Source organism: Triticum aestivum, chromosome 4A (genome assembly GCF_018294505.1).
Source record: "Triticum aestivum cultivar Chinese Spring chromosome 4A, IWGSC CS RefSeq v2.1, whole genome shotgun sequence".
In the NCBI taxonomy this organism is placed as follows: domain Eukaryota; kingdom Viridiplantae; phylum Streptophyta; class Magnoliopsida; order Poales; family Poaceae; genus Triticum; species Triticum aestivum.
Window position 1 is genome coordinate 402,475,895 of NC_057803.1, and position 23,500 is coordinate 402,499,394.

Consider the following 23,500-nt stretch of genomic DNA (forward strand, 5'->3'; position numbering starts at 1 on the left):
ATTCTATATGAAGTTCTCTAGTGTTTCTCTATATTTTTCTCTTGCATGTTTGTTTCCCTTTTCTTTTCTTTGTTTTGTTCTGCATTCCTTGCATCAAATTCATTGCAAATCCTTCCATTAATTCCTTGCAAACCTTTGTGAGATCTTATTTGCCTAGTGAGCTGAGGCGACAAAATGTTGTCCCTATGTTGAACTCGGTGCCACCGAAGAATACAACTTGGTGCTACTGATTTCAGTGTTGGGAAGACAATTTGCCACTTGCATCCTGCATTTTTTCTCCAGCTCCACTCAATGATTCTTGTCCTCTACCAGCATCACACTCTAAATGCTTCTTTCCTCTGTGAATCAGGGACCAAACCTAATTTGACTCACAATCCAGAAGATCCCTTCTCGAAAATTGATGTCAAAGGGGGAGAGAGAGATCACATCAAAGCTTACTCACTTCAAAAGGGGGAGAGTACTTCAAAGGGGGAGAATGCTTAATCACATCTAACGGAGAGAGAGAGAGACCCCAGATGCTTGGTATTCAAGAGGAGAGAAGTCACATGTCTTTAAGAGGGGAAAGACATGTTAGGTTGTCTTATGTTTCCGTGCTCTGATATGTTTTGCTCTTCCGTTCCCTATATTCTCCCATTATCAAATATAAGATTTAGGGGGAGAAAGACATCTAAGGGAAGGAAATCTTGAATTCATTGCATATCTTTATCCTTGGAGACATGTCTATATCAAATAGGAGTACCTAGTACTCATTCTCTACATGTCATCCCAGTCTTGGTACTCTTGTGGTTTGCCGTTTGCTATGTTTAGTAGATATATCTATGTTATCTAACCTTGTTTACTCAGGTTCATCTCTTCCTAAGCCAGCTCAAGACCACAAGGTAAGTATATGCATCTCACCCATGTGCATGATGATCTCTTGCTATTGTACATATTGTTTGCAAGAAGGACTCATGAACATGGAGGTACAATTCCCATATCCACATCATTTGCTCTGATGCATATAGCCAAGATACATGTAACTCATTGCTTGATCTCTCATGATTATGCATTCACATGCTCTTATACTCTGCATTCACATGATTGCATACGTGTAGGGGAGCTTATGCATGTTACATGTCTTTCCAAAGCTTTATCTACTATTCTTTACATCTTTATCTAAAGCTTTGATGTATGTTGTCATCAATTATCAAATAGGGGGAGATTGAAAGCACAAGTGCTCCCTGGGTGGTTTTGGTAATTAATGTCAACATATCTCTTGTTGGACTAATGCTTTATCTAGTATATTTCAGATAAGTTCAACAGATGGAGTGGCGTGGACAAGAGGATGTGGAACCCCTTCAAGATTCTAAGGACAAAGCATTGGCTCAAGCTCAAGACTCTACATTTTCATTTTAGTGATCCAAGATCACATTGAGTCCTTAGGAAAGCCAATACTATTAAAAGGGGATGAGGTGTTGCTTAATGGCTTGCTTGCTCAAAGTGCTTAGTGACATGCTCCAAAGCCCTCAACCACTTTCCCATATCAACATATGTCCCAAAACAAAAGTCAAACTTGGCCCCACCGATTTGATCCATCCGGCGCCACCGACTTCACTTGAAATAGCCACTATCATAAACCCTAATCAATTCGGTCTCACCGATGGGATATCGGTCTCACCGAGATGGGCTTGCAAACTCTCTGTTGCCTGTTGCAATTATTTCAGTCCCACCGAGTTTGCTTGACCAACTCTCTGTTTTACTTATTGCCAAAATCGGTCTCACCAAGTTTGTGTAATCGGTAAAACCGAGATGAGGTTTTACCCTAACCCTAGCACATAGGTACCACCGAGTTGATCATATCGGTCCCACCGAAATGCCTAACGGTCACATTATGAACTTAATCGGTATGACCGAGTTTTCTGATTCGGTCCCACCGAGTTTAGTAAATTGTGTGTAACGGTTAGATTTTGCGTGGAGGCTATATATACCCCTCCACCCTTCCTTAATTAGCAAGGAGAGCCATCAGAACGTGCCTACACTTCAGCATTCATTTTCCAAGAGAGAATCACCTACTCATGTGTTGAGACCGAGATATTCCATTCCAACCATATGAATCTTGATCCCTAGCCTTCACCAAGTTTCTTTCCACTCAAATCATCTTTCCACCAAATCCAAATCAATGAGAGAGAGTTGAGTGTTGGGGAGACTATCGTTTGAAGCACAAGAGCAAGGAGTTCATCATCAACACACCATCTATTATATTTTGGAGAGTGGTGTCTCCTAGATTGGTTAGGTGTCACTTGGCAGCCTCCGTCAAGATTGTGGAGTTGAACCAAGGAGTTTGTACGGGCAAGGAGATCGCCTACTTCGTGAAGATCTACCCTAATGAGGCAAGTCCTTCATGGGCGATGGCCATGGTGGGATAGACAAGGTTGCTTCTCCGTGGAACCTTCATGGGTGGAGCCATCCGTGGACTCGCGCAACCGTTGCGCTTCGTGGGTTGAAGTCTCCATCAAGGTGGATGTACTATAGCACCACCTATCGGAACCATACCAAAAATCTCCGTGTCTCCAATTGCGTTTGCACACTCCAATCCCATCCCTTTACTTTCTTGCAAATTGCATGCTTTACTTTCCGCTGCTTATATACTCTTGTCATGCTTGCTTGAATGTATTGTGAATGTTTAAACTTATGCTAAAACTCCACCTTAACTTGAAGAAATTAAAAACTGCTACTTTTCTTTGTTAAGAGTCTATTCACCCCCCTCTAGACACCTCTTCTCGATCCTTTCACCGAGCTCTTCGTGATGCTAAAATCAATGAAGGTATAAATCAAGAAAAGCATCAAATGTTGATGGTTGACAAGACCACTAGTTTCGAGTAAAAGGGCAAGGGAAAGAAAGGGAACTTTAAGAAGAATGCCAAGCAAGTTGTCACTCCCATGAAGAAGCCCAAAGCTAGACCCAAGCCTGAAACTGAGTGCTTCTACTTCAAAGGAAGTGGTCACTAGAAGCGGAACTGCCCCAAATACTTGGTGGATAAGAAGGATGGCAAAGTGAACAAAAGTATATATGATATACATGTTATTGATGTGTACTTTACTAGTATTCATAGTAGCCCCTGGGTATTTGATACTGGTTCAACTGCTATGATTAGTAACTTGAAACAGGAGTTATAAAATGAACAAAGACTAGTTGAGGGCAAGGTGGCGATGTGTGTTGGAAGTAATTCCAAGGTTGATAAGATCACCATCGCACACTCCCTTTACCTTCGGGATTAGTGTTGAACCTAAAATAAATGTTATTTGGTGTTTGCGTTGAGCATAATATGATTGGATCATATTTATTGCAATACATTTATTCATTTAAGTCAAAAAATAATTGTTATTATGTTTACATGAATAAAACCTTCTGTGGTCATACACCCAAGGTGAATGGTTTATTGAATCTCGAATGTAGTGATACACATATTCATAATATTGAAGCCAAAAGATGCAAGGTTTAATAATGATAGTGCAACTTATTTGTGGCACTGCCGTTTAGGTCATATTGGTGCAAAGCGCATGAAGAAACTCCATGCTGGTGGGATTTTGGAATCACTTGATTATGAATCAATTGATGCTTGCGAACCATGCCTCATGGGCAAGATGACTAAGACTCCGTTCTCCGGAACAATGGAGCGAGCCACTAACTTATTGGAAATAATACATACTGATGTATATGGTCCGATGAGTGTTGAGGCTCGCGGTGGGTATCATTATTTTCTGACCTTCACAGATGATTTGAGCAGATATTGGTATATCCACTTAATGAAACACAAGTCCGAAACATTTGAAAAGTTCAAAGAATTTCAAAGTGAAGTTGAGAATCATTGTAACAAGAAAATAAAGTTTCTACGATCTGATCGCGGAGACGAATATTTGAGTTACGAGTTTGGCTTCATTTGAAACAATGTGGAATAGTTTAGCAACTCATGCCACCTGGAACACCACATCGTAATGGTGTGTCCGAACATCATAACCACACTTTATTAGATATGGTGCGATCTATGATGTCTCTTACCAATTTATCACTATCGTTTTGGGGTTATGCATTAGATACAACTGCATTCATGTTAAATAGGGCACCGTCTAATCCATTGAGACGACACCGTATGAACTATGGTTTGGCAAGAAACCTAAGCTATCGTTTCTTAAAATTTGGGGCTACGATGCTTACGTGAAAAAGCTTCAACTTGATAAGCTCGAACCCAAATTGGAGAAGTTCGTCTTCATAGGATACCCAAAAAGAAACTGTTGGGTACACCTTCTATCACAGATCTGAAGGCAAGACATTTGTTTCTAAGAATGGATCCTTTCTAGAGAAGGAGTTTCTCCGAAAGAAGTGAGTGGGAGGAAAGTAGAACTTGATGAGGTAATTGTACCTTCTCTCGAATTGGAAAGTAGTACATCACAGAAATCAGTTCCAGTGTTTCCTACACCAATCAGTGAGGAAGCTAATGATGATGATCATGAAACTTCAGATCAAGTTACTACTGAACCTTGTAGGTCAACCAGAGTACGGTCCGCACCAGAGTGGTACGGTAATTCTGTTCTGGAAGTCATGTTACTAGACCATGACAAACCTACGAACTATGAGGAAGCAATGATGAGCCTAGATTCCGCGAAATGGCTTGAAGACATGAAATCTGAGATGGGATCCATGTATGAGAACAAAGTATGGACTTTGATTGAATTGCCCGATGATCAACGAGCCATTGAGAATAAATGGATCTTCAAGAGGAAGACGGACGCTGATAGTAGTGTTACTATCTACAAAGCTCGAATTGTCGCAGAAAGTTTTCAACACACTTCAAGGTGTTGACTAAGATGAGTGTTTTCTCACTCATATCTATGCTTAAAGTCTGTCTGAATCATGTTAGCAATTGTCACATTTTCTGAAATTTGGCAAATGGATGTCAAAACTGCAATCCTTAATGTTTTTTTTAAAGAAGAGTTGTATGTGATGCAACCAGAAGGTTTTGTCAATCCCAAAGGTGCTAACAAAGTGTGCAAGCTCCAGCGGTCCATCTATGGACTGGTGCAAGCATCTCGGAGTTGGAATATACGCTTTGATGAGGTGATCAAAGCATATAGTTTTATACAGACTTTTGGAGAAGCCTGTATTTACAAGAAAGTGAGTGGGAGCACTAAAACTTTTCTGATAAGTATATTTGAATGACATATTGTTGATCGGAAATGATGTAGAATTTTTTGGAAAGCATAAAGGAGTGTTTTAAAGGAGTTTTTCAAAGAAAGACCTCAGTAAAGCTGCTTACATATTGAGCATCAAGATCTATAGATATAGATCAAGACGCTTGATAAGTTTTTTCAATGAGTACATACCTTGACAAGATTTTGAAGGAGTTCAAAATGGACCAGTCAAAGAAGGAGTTCTTACCTGTGTTGCAAGGTGTGAAGTTGAGTAAAGACTCAAAACCCGACGACGGCAGAAAATAGAAAGAGAATGAAAAGTCATTCCCTATGCCTCAGTCATAGGTTCTATAAGTATGCTATGCTGTGTACCAGACCTATTGTATACATTAGCATGATTTTGGCAAGGGAATACAATAGTGATCTAGGAGTAGATCACAGGACAACGGTCAAAATTATCATTAGATGACTAAGGAAATATTTCTCGGTTATGGAGGTGATAAAGAGTTCGTCGTAAAGAGTTACACCGATGCAAGCTTTTACACCGATCCAGATGACTCTGAGTCTCAATCTGGATACATATTGAAAGTGGGAGCAATTATCTAGAGTAGCTCCATGTAGAGCATTGTAGACATAGAAAATTTGCAAAATACATACACTCTGAATGTGATAGACCCATTGACTAAGCTTCTCTCACAAGCAAAACATGATCACAGCTTAGTACTCTTTGGGTGTTAATCACCTACCGATGTGAACTAGATTATTGACTCTAGTAAAAACCTTTGGGTATTAGTCACATGGCGATGTGAACTAATCACACGGTGATGTGAACTATTGGTGTTAAATCACATGGCGATATGAACTAGATTATTGTCTCTAGTGCGAGTGGGAGACTGAAGGAAATATGCCCTAGAGGCAATAATAAAGTTGTTATTTGTATTTCCTTGTATTATTATAAATATTTATAATTCATGCTAGAATTTTATTAGCCAAAAACTTAGTACATGTGTGAATACATAGACAAAACATAGTGTCCCTAGTATGCCTCTACTTGACTAGCTCGTTAATCAAAGATGGTTATGTTTCCTGACCATAGACATGTGTTGTCATTTGATGAACGAGATCACATCATTAGAGAATGATGTGATGGAAAAGACCCATCTGTTAGCTTAGCATAATGATCGTTTAGTTTTATTGCTATTGCTTTCTTCATGGCATATACATGTTCCTATGACTATGAGATTATGCAACTCCCGAATACCGGAGGAACGCCTTGTGTGCTATCAAACGTGACAACATAACTGGGTGATTATAAAGATGCTCTACAGGTGTCACCGATGGTGTTTGTTGAGTTTGCATAGATCGAGATTAGGATTTGTCACTCCGTGTATGGAAGAGGTATCTCTGAGCCCTCTTGGTAATGGACATCACTATAAGCCTTGCAAGCAATGTGACTAATGAGTTAGTTATGGGGTGATGCATTACAGAACGAGTAAAGAGACATGCCGGTAACGAGATTGAACTAGGTATGATGATACCAACGATCGAATCTCGGGCAAGTAACATACCGATGACAAAGGGAACAACGTATGTTGTTATGCGGTTTGACCGATAAAGATCTTCATAGAATATGTAGGAGCCAATATGAGCATCTAGGTTTCGCTATTGGTTATTGGCCGGAGATGTGTCTCGGCCATGTCTACATAGTTCTCGAACCGTAGGGTTCGCACACTTAACGTTCGATGACGATTTGTATTATGAGTTATGTGATTTGATGACAGAAGTTTGTTGAGAGTCCCAGATGAGATCACGGACATGACGAGGAGTCTTGAAATGGTCAAGAGGTAAAGATCTATATATTGGAAGGCTATATTCAGACATCGGAAAGGTTCTGAGTGATTCTGGTATTTTTCAGAGCACCGGAGAGTTACGAGAATTGTGAGCCCATCTGAATAAGTTTAACAACTTCAACATAATGTGTTATTCAGATCTGGAACAATTTCGAAATTTGCATATGGGGACTTTCTGGAATTGTTATATGTTGTTTCCGGCCTCATTTAAACTTGCTTTGATGTGGTGTTCTTGTATGCATCATCTCTTGCCATGAGTAGCATCATGTAGCCTTGTCATGCATCATACTTGGTTGAGCATCATGTCATGTTTATGTGCTGGGTGTTTGCTATGTTGTTTGCTTCTTTCCGGTTGTGCTTCTTCCCTATAGTTCGTGTTTCGTTGCGATCGTTAGGATTCGTTCGACTTGACTTGGTTCATCTATGTAACGCCCCGAGACCGATGTGCCAGGTGTCCTCCAGTTATTTGCTGTTGTTGCCTTGTCGTTGCTTGCATGTCATGCATTGCATATCATGTCATCATGTGCATTTCATTTGCATACGTGTTCGTCTCATTCATCCGAGCATTTTCCCCGTTGTTCGTTTTGCATTCTGGCGCTCCGTTCTCCTCCGGTGGTCATTTCTACCTTCTTCTCGTGTGTGGGGATTAAACATTTCCGGATTGGACCGAGACTTGCCAAATGGCCTTGTTTTACTACGCGTAGACCACCTGTCAAGTTTCATGCCATTTGGACTTCGTTTGATACTCCAACGGTTAACCGAGGGACCGGAAAGGCCTCGTGTGTGTTGCAGCCCAACACCCTTCCATTTTGGCCCAAAACCCACCTAAACCCTCTCCATCATCTAGAGCGTTCGATCACGATCGCGTGGCCGAAAACCGCACCTCATTTGGACTCTCCTAGCTCCCTCTACCTATATATATGTGCTCCCCTCCGAAATTTTCGCGCAGTCCAAACCCTAGCCTTCCTCTACCTCGCGCCCGGATGAAATCTCCTCCGCGCCGGACAATGTCCGCGCCACCGCCGCCACCTCACCCGGACCAATCCGGAGACGCCACGTCGCCTCCTCCGCCGCCCGAACCAACCGGCGAGCTCCACCTCAGCCGACCGCCTCCCTCTCCACCGCGCGGCCCGCGGGGCCCAGATCCGGCCTGCGCGGGCCCGGTCGCCGCCGCCAGCCGCCCAGCTCTCCTCCCGCCCGAGCCCGCGGCTCCTCCCGCCGGTCGCCGTCGGAAGCCGCCATGTCACCGCCTCTTCCTCCGCGCCGCGCCGCCGCGACGGCTCGCCGCGCCTCCGCGCCGGCTCACCGCCGACCCGCTCGCCGATCCGCGCCACCGCCGCCGTGGCGCCCTGCCCCGCCGTCCGCCGCCTCGCCTCGCCGGTGCATCACCGGATCCGGCCGCCCCTCTCCCTCGACTCCGGTGCCCCGACGAACTCCGGCCCGGCGAACCTCGGCATCCGCGCCCTGCTACAGTAATCGCCCGGATCCGATCTGGATCTGAGATCCGCGGGTTGACTTTTTCGTCCCTAACCCTAATATTTTGCTCCTGTTCATCGCATCATAAATTTGCATCCGTAGCTTCGATTCATGCATATAGCATATCAAAATGTTCATCTCAGAGAGTACATAATTTCATCTCATTGCATCATTTTCATTTGAGTTCATCTTGATGCCCGAAATGCTGTTAGAAGAGTGCTACTTGAGTTACTTGTCAGATCTGCTGCTCCATTTAGATATTTGTCATTTTTGCCATGATTATTGTGTGCATGATATGCCCATGAGCTGTACATGAGTTTTGCTATATGTTTTGCCATCTATCCATAGGTGCAACCCATGTATTTTTATGATGTGTGTGGTGACTAGCACAAGCTTGCAAAGTGAGGCATTTGTTAATCCTGATTTCAGGGACTTAGCATTTCCACTAAGTCCTTGACCTGTTTATCTCATATGACCATATGTTCATGTTGTTTCCTAGTGACCCGTGCCTCTTTTGAGGATGATCAGTAAGGATGTTTTGTTAATCTTGTAGTGATCTATCCATTCATGTATTTGTTTGCAATTATGGAGCACCCTAGCTTGAGTCAATCGAGCTCTACTTTTGCTACTTCGTGAATCTGGGCAGATTGTCTACTTGTTAGCGATTTTGCCGATGATGTTGTAGTTGATCTGTGCATGCTATCTTATTGTTCTTGCCATGTCTAGCTTGAATTTTGTGTATTCTTGATGGGTGTATGCTTAGATTGTCATGACCTGCTCTGTAGTGAGTGCATCGAGCTCGTAAACATGCCTACTTGATATCTGTTTCAGCATGCTCCAGTTTTCACTAAGTCTGAGAACTGATTATGTTTTTGCCATGTTCACATGCTTACAAATATATTTTCTGATCCCTTTTGGCTCAAGGTGACTAAGGGACTTTTGTTAAGCTCTCTGATTAGCTCCATGCCATGCTTTACTTTGCCATGTTCAGGTCCAGTAGCATATAGTTTTCATGCTCCGAAGAGTGCTATCTGATCTGAAATTCCAGACAAGTGTTAATTTCACTGTCTGAAACCTGTTTACCATATGCATTTTTGCCATGCTTGTTTGAACCTGTTAATGGATGAATTGGCCGTAGCTCAGTGCTAGACTTTTGTTAAGCTTCATGAATGGATTCCTGCCATGTATTTTGATGCCATGTTTGGGTGCTGTAGCATGTTCATCTTGTTGCATTTAGATGGCTACTTGCTGTAAATCGCAGATCGGTGCCATATTTGAATTGCTTGCCATTTCCAAACCGTAACTCCGATTCCGGTGATCTTTATATCGTTTTCAAGCGATTTCATCTCATCTTTCCTGTGGCACACTTAGATTTCCAAGTTGAGTCCAGGTTCATTCATTCCCTTGCAAATCATGCATATGCATCCCGCATATCATATCATGTTCACGTGTTGGTTGTTTACTATGTTGTGTGCTTCTTTCCGGTGTTTGCTTCTTCGGGTTGATTCCGGTAACGTCGCATTTGTGAGGACCCGTTCGTCTACGTTCGTTTGTCTTCTTTGTGGACTCGTTCTTCTTCCTTGCGGGATCTCAGGCAAGATGATCATACCCTCGAAATCACTTCTATCTTTGCTTGCTTAGTTGCTCGCTCTTTTGCTATGCCTATGCTGCGATACTTACCACTTGCTTATCATGCCTCCCATATTGTTGAACCAAGCCTCTAACCCACCTTGTCCTAGCAAACCGTTGATTGGCTATGTTACCGCTTTGCTCAGCCCCTCTTATAGCGTTGTTAGTTGCAGGTGAAGATTGAAGTTTGTTCCTTGTTGGAACATGGAGATGTTGTTCCTTGTTGGAACATGTTTACTTGTTGGGATATCACATTATATCTTATTTAATTAATGCATCTATATACTTGGTAAAGGGTGGAAGGCTCGGCCTTATGCCTGGTGTTTTGTTCCACTCTTGCCGCCCTAGTTTCCGTCATATCGGTGTTATGTTCCCGGATTTTGCGTTCCTTACGCGGTTGGGTTATAATGGGAACCCCTTGACAGTTCGCTTTGAATAAAACTCCTCCAGCAAGGCCCAACCTTGGTTTTACCATTCGCCACCTAGACTTTTTCCCTTGGGTTAGGCCAGCCTAAGGGTCATCTTTATTTTAACCCCCCCGGGCCAGTGCTCCTCTGAGTGTTGGTCCAACTGAGCGATGTCCGGAGCTACCAGGGGCAACTCTGGGCTGGCCCACCCGACGTCTTGCTCATCCGGTGTGCCCTGAGAATGAGATATGTGAAGCTCCTATCAGGATTTGTCGGCACATCTGGGTGGCTTTGCTGGACTTGTTTTACCATTGTCGAGGATGTCTTGTAGAACCGGGATACCGAGTCTGATCGGAATGTCTTGGGAGGAGGTCTATTCCTTCGTTTACCGTGAGAGCTTCTCATGGGCTAAGTTGGGACACTGTTGGGGATATTACTACTGGGCGAAAACCGACCTATCTGGGCCGGGTTAACTTCATCAGTAGTTAAGTATGTTAAAGCCCATGAAGGTAGATGAGGGCTCAAGACCCATAATCGGTTAAGAGCATGAAGCCGTAAACCGGCGTCAATATGTAACTTGTATTGTAAGTTAGGAATAAGTAGAGACCAAACCGGACACATCTATGAGCTGGTGTTGGGACTCTGTAAACCGACGGGCATCACCCATGTATATAAGGGGACGACCCGGCGGCGGTTCAAGGACAACAGACAACAGCTCGAGACATAGACGAAGCTTGTTTGCTCCCTAGTCATCGAAACACCCATCAATTCCATCACAACTAGATGTAGGCTTTTACCTTCATCGAAGGGGCCGAACTAGTATAAACTCTCTTGCGTCCTTGTGTCCGCTTTAACCCCTTCAAGCTAACCCATCACGATGGCTCCATGACTAAGTCCTTTCTCTAGGACATCTGCCGTGACAAATCCACGACAGTTGGCACCCACCGTGGGGCTATCGCACGATGGTTTCTGGTTCTTGGAGGGCCGCTTTGAAGGACTCGAGGGTTACGCTGTAGGCCGGATGACTAAGAGTCGTCGCGGCAAGCTCTACATTGACGACGCAGGCTGGGGCCCCGAGGCCGGCTCAATTGAGTACGGGTACTGGGTCCCCTTTGGTAGCATTCACGTTTTCATTGGCAAGATCGGAGAACCAGGCCCTGAGCCGGACATCTGCACCGACCTCGTCGAGATGGCTCAGCATGCACAATCCGCCCGGGTTAAACCGGCCATGAAGCGTACCTTCATGGGAGCGATCCATGGAGGAAGTTATGAGGACAAGTCGGAGCTTCGCGGGGCGACTGTCATTTGTTCCACTGACGAATATTCGACCGGAGAAACCGAATCTCTTTATCAGCTACAAGATGGCCGGATTGAGAGCTGTTCCAATGGCGACAGTATTCCGGACCCCTCCGATCTGCCTAACCGGGTTGGAATATTCATGACCGAAACACAAGCAGCACTTCATTCTTCGACAGCCGCAGCAATGATCTCCGGTTCAGCAGCGGCGACGGCTGCCGGGGCAGGAGGCCCTGTGCGCCCGCCGGCTCAGGTTCTATCAGAACTATTTGATGCGTTGGCTGTGCTTATGGCGGAAGTTAATCCGCCAGATCAGGACGTTCACAACACAGAGATTGCAAAGGTGAAGGAACAAATCACCCAGGCCAAGACGGATCTGGCAGCTGAGGATACCAGGATGGCCGCAGAGCGGGCCGCTTTAGATGCACAGGCCTACAGGCTTATGTTGGACCAGAGCGCGTCGCATGAAGTCATGAGGAGGAAGCACCGATCCCGTTTTCCTCTGGTTTTCGAGGCCAGAGACCTTTTCAACACTCCAGGACCAAGAGCTGGCAATCCGCTGGAGGGGAAACGGGCAGAAACCCCTGGGACCGGTGCGCCGTTCAGCCCCGTCAGATGGACCCACCTTGTCAAAACACCGTTATACCTCAGGATGCTTTAACACCTCCGGGTCACTAGTCCAACCCAATGGACAATCTTGTTGCCGCTGCTGCACGACTGGAGGCCATTCCAATTGAAGGTGACTCACCGCAGGCAGTAGAGACGCGACGGGTCAAGGAACTTCTGAGGACAGCTTTGTCCCAACAGGAAGCGTACTCGTACAGCCGCGACCGGATCCACTCGACCCCCCGTCCAAGCCGGAGCTATAGCAGACATATGGATGAGCCAGCAGTGTCGAGTAATGAACGACGTGGAGCACCCCGTGGCAATAACCCGACGAGTGGTGCTGATGATGCTCAGGAAGTGGTGAACCGGGCCCGAGCACGCAGGGAGGCCGAGTTAGCCGCACATGATTAGGCTCGGCAGCTCACGCCGGTTCGTCCAACCGTCTCGATCGAACCTGGTGTTACTTCTAGTTCTTTGGGGGTGCCTTGCCTTATCCCCGCTTTACGCAACGTGCGCCTGCCCAAGGATTTCAAAGGCCCGCGCAAGGTACCAAATTACACGGCGGATCCACCTCCAGAGACATGGGTGGAGAGCTATGAGATGGCCATGGAGATGCTGGATGTGGATGACACGGCGTGTGTGAAATACTTCACCATGATGCTTGAAGGAACGGCCCGTACTTGGTTAAAAAGCTTGCCAGCTAATTCTATCAGTTCATGGGCCCAATTACGAGCCCGGTTCATCAACAATTTCAAGGATACCTATAAACAGCCTATGTTGATAGTGGACTTAGCTGCAGGCGTCCAGGAAGAAGGAAATCAACGACTCATTGGGTGCGCCGGGTTTCACAAGTGTTGCACTCCTCAGACCGCATCAACGTTGACACCGCAGTATTAACCCTAGAAGGCAACTGCCGGTTTGGGCCTCTGAAGTTGAAATTGGTACGGATGAAGCGTCATTGCACCGACATGGGGACCCTCATGGCCGCTTTGGTAAAATATGCTGATTCTGATAGTACCAAGGATCCCGAATCTGATGATGACAAGACAGGGAAAGGGAAGAAGAACATCAGCTCCAAAGGTCAGCAGCATCACTGGGTAGGCAATGGCGGAGGAGGCAAGCGTAAAGCGGATGGTAACATCGATTTTGTGGCTAATACCAACGCGCAGGACAATGGCCAGCGATGCAAGGGTAGGCCAAAAAATCGTAGCGGAGCACCCAACCCTAACCCAAACCGCCTGAACTATCTACTAAGCCAGCCCTGTCCAAGACATGGGACGAAGGAGGAGCCAGCAAACCACCTTTGGAAGGATTGCTTTATTATGCAGGAGTTCAAGAATTTTAATAATTTCTGGTATGATCACGGATCAGGCGGTGGCTCAGGGTCCGGGACGGGTTACGGTGGAGGAAGTTCCGATTCAGGATTTAATGGTAATCCGGGCGGACATAATGGTCAAAATAGTCAGAACAACCAGGGTGGTGACAACCAACAGCAGCAACAGTCAGGTTACCAGAGCAACCCAAAGCAGTTGAATAGTGGGCAGTACCATGTCTTCACCACTAGCTTGGACAAGCGAGACCGGAAGGTTCAAAGGCGGGCAGTCAACTCTGTTGAACTGGCCATACCCCGTTATCTACGTTGGTCTGAACAGCCAATCATATGGAGCAGAGAGGATCACCCACCCCAGGTCGATAATCCGGGTCAGTTGGCTCTGGTGGTGGCGCCTCAGGTGGGAGGTTATAAGTTTACCAAGGTGGTCATGGATGGAGGGAGCAGCATTAACATCCTGTACTATGAGACCTTCCGTCGTATGGGACTAACAGATAAGAATGTCAAACCATCTAATACAGTATTCCACGGTGTAGTGCCTGGCAGATCAGCATATCCCGTTGGTAAGATAGCTCTCTAAGTGGCCTTTGGGGATGATCATGATTCCAGATCAGAGACATTGACGTTTGAAGTGGTGAAAATCCAAAGTCCATATCATGCCCTGTTTGGGCGACCGGCATACGCCAAGTTTATGGCTCGGCCCTGTTATGTGTATTTGCAGCTCAAGATGCCGGGTCACAAGGGGACAATAACGGTTCACGGAAGCCGCAAAATCGCTTTGGAATGCAAGGAAGGAGATGCGGCTTATGCAGAGTCGGTTTGTGCCACCGAGGAGTTGAAGTACTATAAAGATAATGTTGATCCGGCGGACATGACTCCGTTGAAGAAGCCAACTACGGAGTATGATCCAGACCTGAAGTTCAAATCGACAGTAGAAACTAAGCTTGTTGACTTCGTACCTGGCGATTCGTCCAAGCAGTTCAGCATCAGTGCCAACTTGGATCCGAAATAGGAAAGCGCGCTCATCGAGTTCATCCATGAGAATCGGGACATTTTTGCATGGAAGCCCTCCGACATGCCAGGTGTACCGAGGCAACTCGCTGAGCACACACTTAATGTGGATCCTAAATATAAACTGGTGAAACAGTTACTCCGCCGGTTTAATGAAGAAAGACGCAAGGCGATTGGAGAAGAGGTAGCCAGGCTCTTAGCAGCTGGCTTTATTGTTGAAGTTTTTCACCCCGAGTGGCTTGCCAATCCGGTGCTGGTCCTCAAGAAAAACGGCACCTGGCGCATGTGTGTGGATTACACAGATCTTAATAAAGCTTGTCCAGCAGATCCTTTTGCCCTCCCCGTATTGACCAAATCATTGATGCCACGACGGGTTGTGAGCGTTTAAGTTTTTTGGATGCGTATTCTGGCTACCATTAGATCAAAATGGCAGTTAAGGACCAGGAGAAGACAACATTTATAACTCCCTTTGGAGCCTTCTGCTATGTGTCTATGCCCTTCGGGCTCAAGAGTGCCCAGGCAACTTACCAACGGTGTGTACAAAATTGTCTTCACAAGCAGATTGGCCGTAATGTACATGCTTACGTGGATGATATCGTGGTTAAATCCAGGGAGAAGGAGACTCTGATTGATGATTTGAGAGAAACCTTTGATAACACAAGAACATACAAGATGATGCTTAATCCGGACAAGTGTGTCTTTGGTGTACCGGCGGGCAAGCTATTGGGTTTTCTAGTGTCCAACAGGGGGATTGAGGCTAATCCGGAGAAGATCACGGCTATCACCTCCCTGGCTAAACCAAAGTGTATCAATGATGTTCAACACCTGGCATGCCGGATTGCTGCGCTAAGCCGGTTTATCAGTCGCCTGGGTGAGAAGGCAATCCCTTTGTATCAGATGTTGAAAAAGACGGATCAGTTTATCTGGAGTTCTGCTGCTGATGCAGCATTTGAGGACTTAAAGCGGCAATTGGCCAATCCGCCTGTGCTCGCCGCTCCCGTTGACAAGGAGCCGTTACTGCTATATGTTGCTGCTAATGTTCGAGCGGTCAGCGTAGCTATTGTGGTGGAGCGAAAAGAGGCAGGTAAGGAGCATCCGGTTCAACGTCCGGTCTATTATATCAGCGAGGTGCTCATTGAGTCCAAACAAAGGTATCCGCATTGGCAGAAGCTGGTGTATGGAGTTTTTATGGCAAGCCGGAAGCTTAAGCAATATTTCCAAGGGCACTCAATTACGGTAGTCAGTTCTGCTCCTTTGGGAGATATCATCCAGAACCGGGAAGCAACTGGCCGGATTGCAAAGTGGGCCATAGAGCTGGGGCCATTCGGTTTGAAGTATGTGCCTCGGGCAGCGGTTAAGTCTCAAGCACTTGTTGATTTCATCAATGATTGGACAGAAATGCAAGCACCTGAAGAAAAGCCGGATTGTATGTATTGGACCATCCAATTTGACGGATCCAGGCAGTTGGAAGGCTCGGGGGTGGAGTCGTATTAACTTCCCCACGAGGTGATAAGTTTTGTTATGTTCTCCGTTTAATGTTCCCTTGTACTAACAATGCAGCTGATTATGAAGCCTTGCTCCATGGTCTCTGGATGGCTAAGGAGATGAATCTAAGTCGAGTTAAGTGCTTCGATGACTCGGACCTTGTGGCTCAGAAAGTGTCTGGCACTTGGGACTCCAAGGACCCACTCATGGCAGCATATCATCGTGAGGTGGATATTGTTGCAGGTTATTTCAGAGGCTATCAGGTGGACCACGTGGACCGGCGGAAAAATGAAGCGGCAGACACTTTAAGCCGGCTGGGCTCTCAGCGCAAACCGGTCCCGCCCAATGTTTTTTTGGATGTGCTGCACAACCCGTCGGTGAAGATCCCTGGTGAAGAGGATTTGGCTATTCCTGATCCGGAGGCTCAATTGGTGGCAGTTCTTCATGTTATTCCAGATTGGACGCTTCCTTACCTGGCGTACAAGAACTGGGGCGAGTTGCCAGAAGATGAGATTCTGGCCCGGTAGATAATCCGGCGATCCAAGTCCACGGCTGTCATCAATGGTGAGTTGCATCATTGCAGTGTATGAGGAGCTTTTCAACATTGCGTGTCTCCTGAAGAAGGTCGTGAAATTTTGCGTGAGATCCACGAAGGAGATTGTGGTCACCACGCCGGTTCAAAGTCTCTAGTGGCTAAAGCGTTTCGCCATGGTTTCTATTGGTTAACTGCTCATGCTGATGCGGAGGATCTGGTCAGGTGATGTGATGGTTGCCAAAGGTTTTCAAGACGTGCTCATGTACCGGCTCAAGAATTGAGAATGATTCCAATTACTTGGCCGTTTGCGACTTGGGGGCTGGATATGGTTGGGCCTTTCAAAAGGTCCAAAGATAAGAAGACCCACCTCCGGTGGTGGTTGACAATTTTACAAAGTGGGTGGAGGCAGAACCTGTTAGCAAGTGTGATGCGGCCATGGCGGTTCAGTTCATCAAAAAGGTGATTTTCCGGTTTGGCTTTCCGCATAGTATTATCACAGATAATGGTACCAATTTGTCCAAAGGTGCTATGAAGGAGTTCTGCGAATGGGAGCACATCCGGCTCGACGTTTCCTCAGTGGCACATCCACAGTCCAATGGTCAAGCAGAAAGAGCTAATCAAGAGATCTTGAGAGGCATCAAGCCCCGGCTCATGGTTCCTTTGCAGAGAACGCCGGGTTGTTGGGTAGAAGAATTACCATATGTGTTATGGAGCATCAATACAACACCCAATAGATCAATAGGATACACACCGTTCTTCATGGTTTATGGAGTGGAGGCGGTTCTTCCCAGTGATATCCGTCATGATTCACCTCATGTCACGGCTTATATTGAAGCGGACAACGAGACATCACGACAAGATGCTTTGGACCAGTTGGATGAAGAGCGTGACATCACAGCCGCCCGATCGGCGATTTACCAGCAGGATCTTCGTCGTTATCACAGTCGCCAAGTCAGAACCAGAGCCTTTCAGGAAGGAGATTTGGTGCTTCGGCTCATCCAACATCAGACTGATATGCATAAGCTATCCCCACCTTGGGAGGGGCCTTTCGTGGTCAGCAAGAATCTGCACAACGGGTCGTACTATCTGATCGATATTCGAGAGCATAAGGACTCACGTACATCAGAGGAGGAGACTAACAGGCCGTGGAATATAGCTCATCTTCGGCCTTACTATACCTGAGCCATTGGCTATACTTATGTACATATTACGACAATGTATATATTATTATTAAATATAATAAACCGGAACCTCAGCTAAAGCGGGGTATCTGTTCTTTTACATCATGTGAGGTTACACGGAGTTGCTCTAAAGCGGCCTCCGGTTTACCCCTTGAGTTCGCTTTGCCAAAAGCATCGTGTTATATCACTTGGAGGATTGGTCGTGTCCCAACCAATACCATGCCTCTTGATAGGCAAAAGCCACTAGGTCACTTGGGGACTTGGTCATGTCTGAACCAGTCATGCCTCTTGATCGGCCTAAGGCCACAGAATCACTTGGGGGCTTGGTCGAACCCGAACCATGACCACGCCATTTGGTCGGCATAAACGCCACAAGAATCACTTGGGGACCTGGCTAACTAGAACCATAGTTACACCTAACGGGAGCTTGGTCGCGTTTGGCCATGGTAATGCCATTTGATCAGCTTAAATAAATCTTTTTTGGCAAACGTTTTTGTCGTTGCTTTTGCTTCATACTTTTCTTTGAAGGGTTTTTTTGCTTTTTATTGTGTTCTTTAAACCGACAAAGTTTTTTAACCAATCAATTGACGGAACACAGTTCACGTCAATCCAGAGACTATTTGTCCAGTTTGATCCTTGTTGTTAACATCCTCTTATGGAGTAACACGGTGTTTATTATAACCCGGCACGGTTTACATGGTAACCAGTGGCATATACATATACATGAGTTGTTATTTCCTCCAAGAGTGTGGGTTTGCAAAACTCCGCTTCAAGGTTGGCCAAGCCAACTTCACACTCAATGGTGGCAGGTATTATGTATCTCAAAATTTTGATCATATACTTAAAATTTTGTTTTGGATGTTTTGACTTTATATATACAGACATCATATTCCGCCTGACGGTACAACCGCGGTGGCACTTGACGAATTTCTTATTTCAGAAAGTGTTTTGGAAAGTTCATTACCATAGGAAGAACAAGTTATGCACAAAGGCATATCAACATCAAAGGTATCAGCTAGCCTATTACAAGGCAACATGGTGCCCATAATAACATAATTGTTTTTCACAAAGGAGAGGCAATTTTAAAACCAGCTTCCGGTTTAAGCTTGGCCACCAGCTTGGCCTGATGGTTGTGGGTCATCCTGCGCCGCTTCAGCTTCTGTTTCTCTACCCAGTGGCTGGAAATCCACAGTTGTCCAGTCGATTCCCATTAATGCTTGAAATACAACTTCGTCATGGATTAGCGAAGACGGGTCAATATCGGGAGTGTAAGTATGCTTATGGATTGGAGGGATCAGATTTTCCGATTCATGGATTGGTGCAGCTATTCGCTTGTTCTGGCTGCCATATTGGGCTTGATAATGAGACAAGTCTGCTTCCTCAGCCAGTTGACAAGCTAGCGGACGTACCTCCCGGTTTATTGCTCGCAAATCCGCTTCACCAAATTCTGACCCGTCTTCCTTCAAGCTGGGATAGCCCTGAGCCGCTTCAATAGGATCAAAATCCGGCACCTAGGCTTTTGCTCGGATTAAAGCATTGATTGCACCGGTTCGAGCAGCAGATTTCTTCAGCTCTTCAACCCGGGCAGGAAGCACTGACAGTTTCATCAGAGTATCTTGAATCAAAGTGGGCGCCGGTTTGTTATGAGACGCGGTACAGATGATCCGCTGGGCACCAGTATACAATTGTTCAACCAAGGTATAGGCGGCTTTCAATTTTTTCCGCACATCTGACCCCAAGTGACCAATGCGTGTCCCTGAAATACCATAAAGGGTTAATAAACCAGCGACTCTGTAAGAAGGCAGAACCAATTCAGAAGGCAAGCCGGCTTACCAAAGATAGCAGTGGTCATGGCATGAACGTGCTGCTTTATGCTGGTCAGTTCATCCGTCACTAGTTTTAGTGCAGCCTCGACATCCTCTGCTCATTTGATCAAAGCGGACTTTTCAGTGGCCCAATCCGCCCGTTTCTTCTTGATGTTCTCCTTAAGTTGTTCCATGACGCTTAAGGCACTGGCCAATTCCTCTTTTGCTTTGGAGGTTTCAGCCTGTTGGGTTTTCAAGTTTTCTTGCAGATCGATGACTTGGTTTTCTTTCACCTTCAGCTCCGCCTGCAGGCATACAGATATATGTTTCAACAAATCAGTAGAAGGATTCAAGTACCAACCACATAACAAGTTATGCGCTTAGCACTTGGGGGCTAATGCGTATTCGATCTTCATCTTTCAATTGTTTACAAAGTCCCAAGATCAATACAAGCATTCAACTTGGCACTTGGGGGCTAATGGTTATTTGATCATATGTATTCTGATGCGGCAGTTTCAATTACTTAAAGTACCGGTTTAACTACGCTAAGTTGAACCGACCCTTGGGGGCTACATCAGCAAATTTCAAAGCATCAAGATTTATATTATTAAGTCCCGGTTTGAAAGAATAGTTCAAACCGGCCCTTGGGGGCTAGGAGAGTCAGCAAGGATAAAAGCATACAAGCAGGAAGGAGCATATGGAAGTTACCTCATATTTATCTTTCATCATATTAACCAGACCGGCTTCGTAGTCACGGCTGGTATACAGCCGGTTCAGATAGCCGGAATGGATATCTTGGGTGTTCAGAGCAGCGTAAGCCGTCAGATCAGCGTTCCACGTGCCTTTGCCAAAACCAGCAAATTCTTCCTTGGCAGAATGTTTGGATAAAGTGACAGGATTGCTTGGCTCAGTATGGCCAGTGCCAGTAATGACAACCTCATCATCCTTGGTATCGCTGGTTTGCACTGGAGCTGTTGGCTTGTCAGTAGGTTTTGCTGGACCGGTGGAGCTTTCAATCCGGATGGAACCTCTGGGCTATTGGATAGGACCTGAGGTATCAGCAGGTCTCTCTTCAGCAATAAGATCATCATCTGGCTGCGGTGGATTGTTAGGAATATCCTCAGAGATAGCCGCTTCAAGAATGACATCTTCTTCGGCCGCTTTGTCTAGGCGGGCCTTCTTATGCCCTGATTATGCAGACACTAATATTAAAAACAATGACCAGACATATCAATAACAGATTCAGCAAAGAGAAAAATCAAAGTCTTACATCTGGCGGTTTGTTGGTAGCACAGAAGGGAAGTAGGCCGGTTCTAGCGCATACGTGTTCCGGTTCATTCAGTATCTTACGCACAGCCTCTGTGATTTCTTCACCGGAGAGCTGGAGTTTTGAGTGTCGCAGTGGGTCATCAACACTATCAGTATACTCGCACATCAAACCGGAGCGCTGACTAAGGGACAGTATGCTCCATGATATCCAACAGCGAGCGAGATCAACCCCTGTTAAACCGTTGGCCATAAAGGCTCTGAGCTTTGACAGCTGGGGAGCATATTTGCTTCTGTCCTGGGCAGTCAATCTTTGAGGAAAAGGGTGTGTATTGCTGAGCCGCTCCGGACGAAAGCCAGGCAAGGGATTCTCACCAGTAGGGGAGGTGTCTTTGCAGTAGAACCATGTCTGATTCCACTCCTTGGGGTGACTGTGCAGCTTGGCATGAGGGTATGTGACCTCTTTCCTTTTTTGAATCGCCATGCCACCCAACTCCGTATTGGAGCCATCAGTAAACTCAGTACAGCGGTTTAGATGGAAAAGATCTCTGAATAATTCCACAGTGGGCTCCTCTTGAAAGAACACCTCACAGAGCACTTGGAAGTGGCACATATTTGTAACAGAGTTGGGGCCAGTGTCTTGCGGATGGAGTTGGAAATCAGCTAAAACATCCCGGTAAAATTTAGAACCGGGCGGTTTAAAGCCCCGGGCTAAGTGATCTACGAAAACAACAACCTCTCCTTCTCGAGGGGTGGGGGGACATTCTTTGCCAGGAGCCCTCCAATGGATGGTATCTTTGCTGCCCAAGGCGCCAATCAGGGCTAAATCGTCCAGTTGATCCTCTGTGACGCGAGAAGGGACCCAATTGCACTCATACACTTGCTTGGCCATGATGGAATCTACAAGGTAGAAGATCCCGGTTCAAAATGCATTTGATCAAGGTATGTTGGTATGGGCACTGTTAAACCGGAGACAGAACTATCTGAACCGGAGTTTCATGAAGCAACCAACATCTGGCGGTTCAACAAGGGGACTAATGGTATATACCGGTTTGTTAGATTTTTCTACAAAGTTAAACCGCCTGATCTAAGCATTGAACAGTCAAGACTGCAGATGAGTAAGTACGCAAAAATAGATTTCACAAGATTATACTACAGCTTTGGATCTGGAACATGTTTATAGAGATAAATATTCAAGGCCCAAAAGGAGCAGTGCCGAATCAATAAGCAAAGGTACAGATAAGATCTATGGTCTTAATATGCGGAAGTGAAAATGGAGGATAAAAACTACTGCTACATAGAGCGAAGATTCACAGACTCGTCTAAAGATCTATCATATGAACAAGAAACAAGCGATGAATGCTAGAGAACATGGAAACCCTAGAACAGATCTATGATGAAAAGGATAGAAGACTTACCGGAGCTGAGGAAGGAGCGGAAGGTCGCCGTGGTGCTCTGGTACGATCAGGTTGATGCAGCGGCCAAAGTTGGTGCAGAGGTCGACGGCGGCGGCGGAGCTCCGAAGCTGGGCGACACGAGGAAGAAGAAGTAGAAGGGCACGAAGGGGAAAAAGAAATGACCCTTCGGTCCTATTTATAAAGCAAGGGACATGGGTCAGGCGTGAAAATCAAGGGGCCGCAAGTTTGGAAACAGAGCTATCGCCTCGATTATCGCAGATCTATTAAACAAGAAGGTATCATGGATAGTTTCTTGATGACAGATGACGTCACGCCGGTTTGCAGCAATCAGAGAAGATGACATCACGGCGGTTCACCAAACTACAAGAAGATGTTGAAACCAAAGTTTTTGCTAAGGATTGACATGAACCTGTTCAAATTAATCTGGGGCCTAATGTTGGGGATATTACTACTGGGCGTAAACCGGCCTATCTGGGCCGGGTTAACTTCATCAGTAGTTAAGTATGTTAAAGCCCATGAAGGTAGATGAGGGCTCAAGACCCATAATCGGTTAAGAGCCTGAAGCCGTAAACCGGCGTCAATATGTAACTTGTATTGTAAGTTAGGAATAAGCAGAGACCAAACCGGACACATCTATGAGCTGGTGTTGGGACTCTGTAAACCAACGGGCGTCACCCATGTATATAAGGGGACGAGCCGGCGACGGTTCAAGGACAACAGACAACAACTCAAGACATAGGCGAAGCTTGTTTGCTCCCTAGTCATCGAAACACCCATCAATTCCATCACAACTAGACGTAGGCTTTTACCTTCATCGAAGGGGCCGAACTAGTATAAACTCTCTTGCGTCCTTGTGTCCGCTTTAACCCCTTCAAGCTAACCCGTCGCGATGGCTCCACGACTAAGTCCTTTCTCTAGGACATCTGCCGTGACAAAACCACGACAGACACCCCTGCAGGGATTTGAACTTTCAAAAGCCGTGCCCGCGGTTATGGGCAGATGGGAATTTGTTAATGTCCGGTTGTAGAAAACCTGA